The sequence below is a fragment of the Castor canadensis genome, chromosome 7, assembly GCF_047511655.1.
Source record: "Castor canadensis chromosome 7, mCasCan1.hap1v2, whole genome shotgun sequence".
In the NCBI taxonomy this organism is placed as follows: domain Eukaryota; kingdom Metazoa; phylum Chordata; class Mammalia; order Rodentia; family Castoridae; genus Castor; species Castor canadensis.
The window spans coordinates 132,474,772-132,482,832 of record NC_133392.1 but is presented as its reverse complement, the minus strand read 5'-3'; the positions used below and the strand labels follow the sequence as shown (position 1 = coordinate 132,482,832).

General features: G+C 38.6%; 1 non-coding gene and 1 pseudogene across 1 annotated transcript; one reads left to right on the top strand and one right to left on the bottom strand.

Annotated features, from left to right (window-relative positions):
- Positions 1-6,188: 6,188 nt before the first annotated feature.
- On the top strand, positions 6,189-7,108 carry LOC109691587 (zinc finger and BTB domain-containing protein 41-like; annotated as a pseudogene).
- Positions 7,109-7,954: 846 nt separating this feature from the next.
- Positions 7,955-8,061, bottom strand: LOC141425159 (U6 spliceosomal RNA). Its single transcript, XR_012450251.1, has one exon. It is a non-coding gene; the product is annotated as a U6 spliceosomal RNA (small nuclear RNA).

Genomic DNA, 8,061 nt, shown 5'->3' with positions numbered 1-8,061 from the left:
AGCTCTGGCAGAAATGAAACGTATTTTATATTCTGAGAACTGTTAACCTTCAAAGAATGATGGGTGGGCTTCATCCAGGAGAAATGGAGGCAGCTGGCCCCTGCTCACCAGAATCTACTGGGAGGTGATGCTGGAGAACTATGGGAACCTGGTCTCAGTGGGTAAGAATGGAGTCCCCTTGTACATAGACCCTGCCTATTGAAGAACAACCTTAATTCTTTGCTTTTTTTTTTTTTTTTTTTTTTTTTGCGGTACTGGGGCTTATAACTCAGGGCCTACACCTTGAGCCACTCAATCAGCGGGCCCCCCACCCCCATTTTTTTGTGAAGGGTTTTTTCAAAATAGGGTCTTGTTAAACTATTTTCCCGGGCTGGCATCAAACCATGATCCTCCTGATCAGATCCTCCTGATCTGTGCCTCCTGAGTAGCTAGGATTATGGGCATGAGCCATTGGAGCTTAGCCTTATTTCTAAATTAAGTGCTTTCCAGGCTAGCGCCTGCCTAGTAAGTGTGAAGCTCTGAGTTCAAATCCGAGTGCCACTGGAAAAAAAATAAATTAAGTGCTTTCCTTGTGCTTTGAATTCTGTGTTGGAAGTGTCTGGTAACTTCTCAACACTCAAGTCTAAATTGCTGTAGTCTTCTCCATCCCAGTGTTTCCACTCTAATTGTTCAGAATGCTGGATATTAAGGACTGTTTTAAAATTCTTGGGAAAGCTCTTTAACATCAGCACCTATAGTCTTTTCTTCCCACCTTAGTCAGATACCAGCTTTGCAAACATGGTGTGATTTTCCAGTTAGAGAAAGGAGAAGAACCATGGCTGATGGAGAGAAAGATTTCAAGACACCCATGTTCAGGTAAGAAAAGGCAGGTAGGGCCTTTGTGATACTGACCAGAGAATTCCCCTCAAAACCTCTAGACTGAGGGGAAGGCCAAGCCATCTGAATGGTTCACACAGGAAATGATTTGGTCATCTGTCACCCTCTTTCCATGTATGTATCTTTTCATTAGCTTTTCTGGAGTCAGAAGAAAAGGGATACTTCCTCATAAGGGTTAACCTTATTTATGTTTCTCTCTTGACCTGAACCTTGCTCTTATCATAGTTTCTTTTCTATATATATCTGATGCATAAATTTATCTTTAGTAAGTCCAATGAAATACTGACAGGAATGTACAAGAATGTACACGTAATGACACGGACTGTGACTTGTAATAGTGAAAAATTGGAGACAAACTAAATATTTTTCAGTAGGGAAACATTAAGTTATGATATCCCCATAGAATAGAACACAATACAATGTTTAGAAAGACTGAGATAAAACTAGTATGTCGATGCCCATGACCTGTGTGGGTATGCTGCATGAACCTGCCTAAGAGCGGCGGGGAATGAGAAATAAGACACGCACAGACATACAGACATAAAGCATAAAACAGAAAGCTGGGATCAGGAGGGCTGCACGTTCCTGGTGGGAAACATGAGCACCTACCTGAGCCAGAGTGTTTATTTTAATAGGTCAGTACAAGGAAAAGACTCAGGTGAAAATCAAGCTTCAACAGTTCTTTGATGCAAGGTAAAAGGAATGAAGTCTGGAAGGCTAATTTTTCTAAGGCTATAGAAGCTTAATTACAACACATCTGTTCTGGAATCATTAAGGCATGCAGGACACCTTATCTAAGGCATTGACTACTGTGGCATCAGGGAGTTTCCTAAGAGTTCTGGTACTTCATCTAGTTTTGCATCAGGGGGCTGGTATGTAGACACAGCAGGTTGTATTCTTCAAGGAGATGTGAGAACAAAGGTCAAGACACCAGGTACTGGGGAAATTATGGTAGGAAAGGCTGTACAGACTTCTACCATGTAGAGGCTGTGCAAACTCCATTATATCCCAGTCCAGGGTTCATGCCTGGTCTCCAACATGTAGACATAGAAGGAATCTCATAAAATATAAATAAGGGAAAACAAAACATATGCAGGGTTGGAAGTATGACTTAAGTGAAAGAGCATCTGACTACCAAGTATGAGGCTCTGAGTTCAAATCCTAAAACCAAAAAATATATGTAGAACTATATGTCTGCCATTGTCATTTATTTTGTAAAAATGTGTATTTAAGGTCATATATACACAAATGTAAGTATATATTTTAGAACTGTATATATATATTTGGGAAATGTAAATATAGATATATGGGAATGACTGAATGGATATATTACAAAATCTTCAGATAGGGAGAGGCAACCCCTTTTTAGTCAGTGCATTGACTGAATAATCTATTACTTTACTTTTTATATTATATAACATATAATATATGCTTATTAGGTTTTAATTATATGAAGTAATATATTTATTGTTTTAATGTTTATAAAATGAGATAAAGCCTTTTTTTTTTCTTTTTGGTGGTACTCAGGGTCTCGTGCTTGCTAGGCAGGTACGGTACACTTGAAACACATCCCCAGCTTTTTTTTGCTTTTTTAAAATTGTCTTTTGGATAGGGCCTTGTATTTTTGCCTGGACCAGCTTTGAACTGTGATATGTCTACCTATGGCCTCGTGTGTAGCGGGGGCCATAGGCACATGCCAGTGTGCCCAGCTTATTGAGTGACATGGGGGTCTCACTGATTGAGAAGCCTGGGCTTGCCTCAAATTGTAGTCCTCCTGATCTCTACTTCTCTAGTAACTGGGATTGCAGGCATGCATTACCATGCCCGGCTTTCAGCCAAAGACTTTATTTATTTATTTATTTTTTATTGTTATATTATTCATATGTGTATAACAAGGCTTGGGTAATTTCTCCCCCCTGCCCCCACCCCCTCCCTTACCACACACTCCACCCTCTCCATCTCCCTTCCACCTCCTCAATACCCAGCAGAAACTATTTTGCCCTTATCTCTAATTTTGTTGAAGAGAGAGTATAAGCAATAATAGGAACAAGTGTTTTTGCTGGTTGAGATAAGGATAGCTATACAGGGAGTTGACTCATATTAATTTCCTGTGCGTGTGTGTTACCTTCTAGGTTAATTCTTTTTGATCTCACCTTTTCTCTAGTTCCTGGTCCCCTTTTCCTATTGGCCTCAGTTGCTTTAAGGGATCTGCTTTAGTTTCTCTGCGTTGAGGGCAACAAATGCTATCTAATTTTTTAGGTGTCTTACCTATCCTCACCCCTCCCTTGTGTGCTCTCGCTTTTATCATGTGCTCAAAGTCCAATCCCCTTGTTGTGTTTGCCCTTGATCTAATGTCCACATATGAGGGAGAACATACGATTTTCGGTCTTTTGGGCCAGGCTAACCTCACTCAGAATGATGTTCTCCAATTCCATCCATTTACCGGCGAATGATAACATTTCGTTCTTCTTCATGGCTGCATAAAATTCCATTGTGCATAGATACCACATTTTCTTAATCCATTCGTCAGTGGTGGGGCATCTTGGCTGTTTCCATAACTTGGCTATTGTGAATAGTGCCACAATAAACATGGGTGTGTAGGTGCCTCTGGAGTAACCTGTGTCACATTCTTTTAGGTATATCCCCAAGAGTGGTATTGCTGGATCAAATGGTAGATCAATGTTTAGCTTTTTAAGTAGCCTTCAAATTTTTTTCCAGAGTGGTTGTACTAGTTTGCATTCCCACCAACAGTGTAAGAGGGTTCCTTTTTCCCCCGAATCCTCACCAACACCTGTTGTTGGTGGTGTTGCTAATGATGGCTATTCTAACAGGGGTGAGATAGAATCTTAGTGTGGTTTTAATTTGCATTTCCTTTATTGCTAGAGATGGTGAGCATTTTTTCATGTGTTTTTTGGCCATTTGAATTTCTTCTTTTGAGAAAGATCTATATAGTTCACTTGCCCATTTCTTTATTGGTTCATTAGTTTTGGGAGAATTTAGTTTTTTAAGTTCCCTATATATTCTGGTTATCAGTCCTTTGTCTGATGTGTAGCTGGCAAATATTGTCTCCCACTCTCTGGGTGTTCTCTTCAGTTTAGAGACCATTTCTTTTGATGAACAGAAGCTTTTTAGTTTTATGAGGTCCCATTTATCTATGCTATCTCTTAGTTGCTGTGCTGCTGGGGTTTCATTGAGAAAGTTCTTACATATACCTACTAACTCCAGAGTATTTCCTACTCTTTCCTGTATCAACTTTAGAGTTTGGGGTCTGATATTAAGATTCTTGATCTATATTGGTATAGGGTGATATACCTGGATCTAGTTTCAGTTTTTTACAGACTGCTAACCAGTTTTCCCAGCAGTTTTTGTTGAAGAGGCTGCTATTTCTCCATCGTATATTTTTAGCTCCTTTGTCAAAGACAAGTTGGTTATAGTTGTGTGGCTTCATATCTGGGTCCTCTATTCTGTTCCACTGGTCTTCATGTCTGTTTTTGTGCCAGTACCATGCTGTTTTTATCGTTATTGCTTTGTAATATAGTTTGAAGTCAGGTATCGTGATACCTCCAGCATTGTTCTTTTGACTGAGTATTGCCTTGGCTATTCGTGGCCTCTTGTGTTTCCATATAAATATCACGGTAGATTTTTCAACCTCTTTAATGAATGTCATTGGAATTTTGATGGGAATTGCATTAAACATGTAGATTACTTTTGGGAGTATAGACATTTTTACTATGTTGATTCTACCAATCCATGAGCATGGGAGATCTCTCCACTTTCTCTAGTCTTCCTCAATCTCTTTCTTCAGAAGTTTATAGTTTTCCTTGTAAAGGTCTTTCACATCTTTTGTTAGGTTTACACCTAGGTATTTGATTTTTTTTGAGGCTATTGTAAATGGAATTGTTTTCATACATTCTTTTTCAGTTTGCTCATTTTTAGTGTATAGAAATGCTAATGATTTTTCTATGTTGATTTTATATCCTGTTACCTTGCTGTAGCTATTGATGATGTCTAGAAGCTTCTGAGTAGAGTTTTTTGGGTATTTAAGGTATAGGATCATGTTGTCTGCAAATAGGGATATTTTGACAGTTTCTTTACCTATTTGTATTCCTTTTATTCCTTCTTCTTGCCTAATTGCTCTGGCTAGGAATTCCAGTACTATGTTGAATAGGAGTGGAGATAGTGGTCAGCCATAGACTTTAAAAGCACATTTTTCTTAAGTAAAGTAACATTGAGGCTGGGGGTGGTGGCACACTATAATCCCAACAGTTGGGATGCTGAGGCAGTAGGTTGGTGACTTCAAGCCCAACTCGGCTACATAGTGATACCCTGTCTCAAGGAAAAAAAAAAAGAAATTTTGTCTTAGAAATATGGACTTAAGATACATATTTTAATCCTTTCATAATCATATGTTTTCTCTTAGTCTATTACCTCTTGCAATTAACATGAATGAGCTCCTCCCAATATTTTTCGTTGCCTCATAGCTGATTGATTGATCAATAGATATAGATATATAAAGTTTTTGGTGGTAATAGTGTTTTTACTCAGGGCGTTTTGCTTCCTAGGCAGGTGCTTTACCACCTGAGCCATATCTCCAACCTTCAACTTGTATTTTTAACAGCTTTTTCCCTCATGACTTCACTTGCTTTCATATCATCTCTCTAAGTGACAGAATCTCATTTGAAGACAGTCCATGCATTCTGTATCTGGTATATGTTATTTTTTCCCTCCCATTCTCATTGTGGCAATTTATTTTTTTTAATGTGGTGAGTGTGGGTAATATTTATGTTTGGATTTCTTTCAGACTTAAAGAATGAAAACAGAAACCAAAGAGTCAACCTTAAAGAATGATATTTCATGGGAGGAATTACATCCTGGCTTGAGGACAGAAAAGTCCACAAAAGGAAGTACCTTGTGTTCTACACTGGGAAGAGTCTCCAAAGTGATAAATTAGAAAGTTACCTGGAAAACCAAGGAATGGGTGAGAGGCAAATGCACTTGATCTGCAAGAAGACACTTTCTCAAGATAAAGTCTGAGAATCTAACAGATTTGAGAAAAGAATTTATATGAGCTCAAAAGTTATTTCAAGACCAGTAGATTGTCCAAGAGAGAGACATTTACAAATATGACAGATCTGGAAAGAGAAGAGATACAATTTAGATTTGATTAATCATTCAAGGAGTTACACAAAAGATGAAAACCTGGACTGGGAGCTGGTGGCTTATGCCTGCAATCCTAGCTACTCAGAGGCAGAGATCAGGAGGATCACATTTCAAAGCCAGCCTGGGCAAATGGTTTGCAAGACCCTATCTGAAAAAACCCTATCACAAAAAGTTGGGCTGGTGGAGTGGCCCAAGGTGAAGGCCTGAGTTCAAGCCCCAGTAGTACAAAAAAAAAGAAAACCTTTGAATGTAATATTTGTGAAAAAAATTTCAAACAGCTTATTCACATGAGAATTCATACTGGAGAAAGACCTTTCAAATGTAAGAAGTGTGGAAAAGCATTTAGCCAAAGTACATCCCTTATTCCACATAAGAGAATCCATACTGGTAAGAAACCTTATGAATGCAAGGAATGTGGGAAAACCTTCAGACATTTGCCCTCCCTTACTCAACATGTCAACATGTTAGAATTCATTCAGGGGAGAGCCATATGAATGTGAATTATGTGAGAAAGCCTTCAACCAGAGCATTGGACTAATTCAGTTTCTGAGAACTCATGTTAGAGAGAAACTTTTCACATGCAAAGGGACTGGAAAAGAATTTTGTTCAGATTAGACACCTTAGGCAGCATGAGATTAACCCTAAGTTTTTAATGTATGCAGTAAAACTTTCAGCCATAGCACATACCTACAACACCAGAGGACTCATACTGGAAAAAAACAACAGAGGACTCATACTGGAAAAAAAACATGTATGTATAAGGAATGTGGGAAAGCCTTTAGGCAGAGAATACATCTTTCTATCCATCAGGGAGTCTATACTAGAGTGAAACCTTTATAAATGCAATCATTGTGGGAAAGCCTTTAGGCATTATTTATCCTTTGCTAAACATCAGAGAATTCATACTGCAGGAAAAAAACCTTATGATTGTAATGAGTGTGGGAAATCCTTCATTTGCAGTTCATCACTTATTAGACACTGCACACACATTGAAGAAATACTTTCAGCAATGATATGTTCAACACCAAAACACATTATTGGAGCAAAAGCCTTGAAATCAAGAGCTCTCTAACTTAGCTTTCAAGAATTAATAATTTTGGACTGGAGATTTGGCCCAAGCAGTAGGGTGCCTACTTTGCATGTGCAAAGCCCTGAGTCCAAGTCCCACCAAAGAACATTAATAATTTTTTGGTGGCTTTAGTTGGACTGAGGTTTGAAATCAGGGCTTCATGCTTGCCAGGCAGGCACTCTACACTTGAGCCACTCTGTCAACCCATTGTTTGTTTTTTGAGACAGGGCTCACTATGTGCCCAGACAGTATTAGAATCACTTTGTAGCGCAGGCTGGCCTTGAACTCAAGATCTTTACACCTCAGCTTCCTAAATGCTGAGATTATAGATGTGCCACCCCACCCAGATATCAATAATTTTTATTGGTTTGATATAATGCGACCAGCTATTAACTTTGCCAAAACTTACCATTATTATCAGCAATGTTTCAGAAAAAAGGGCATTTTTATTTTAAAATGTAGAAATAGTGTAATAATGGGGATTAGCTCCTTATATTGTACTAGCTTTATGAAAATCTCCCAAATTTGTCTTTACTTTTCACATTTCACTCTGTGCCAATGAAAATTTCATGGCAGGTCAGTTTTCTGTGGATTGAATTTTTAGAATCTTTGTTTTAAATATCCCTCCAATGAGTCAGAATAAAATATACTACAGTCTTTTACTCTAGCCTTTTATATGGCTAGAAGAGGTATCACAAAACCATTAAGGTCAGGTGGTAAATATGCTAGGCATTGTGGGCTTATGGTCTCTGTCACAACTTTTTTTGGAGGGGGATGGGACTGGGGCTTGAACTCATGGCTTCACACTTGCTAGGCAGGTTCTCTACCACTCTAACCCAGAACTTTTTTTTTTTTATGGAACACTTCATGAATTTGTGTGTCATCCTTGTGTAGGAGCCATGCTAATCTTCTCTGTATCATTCCAATTTTAGTAGATGTGCTGCCGAAGCAAGCAC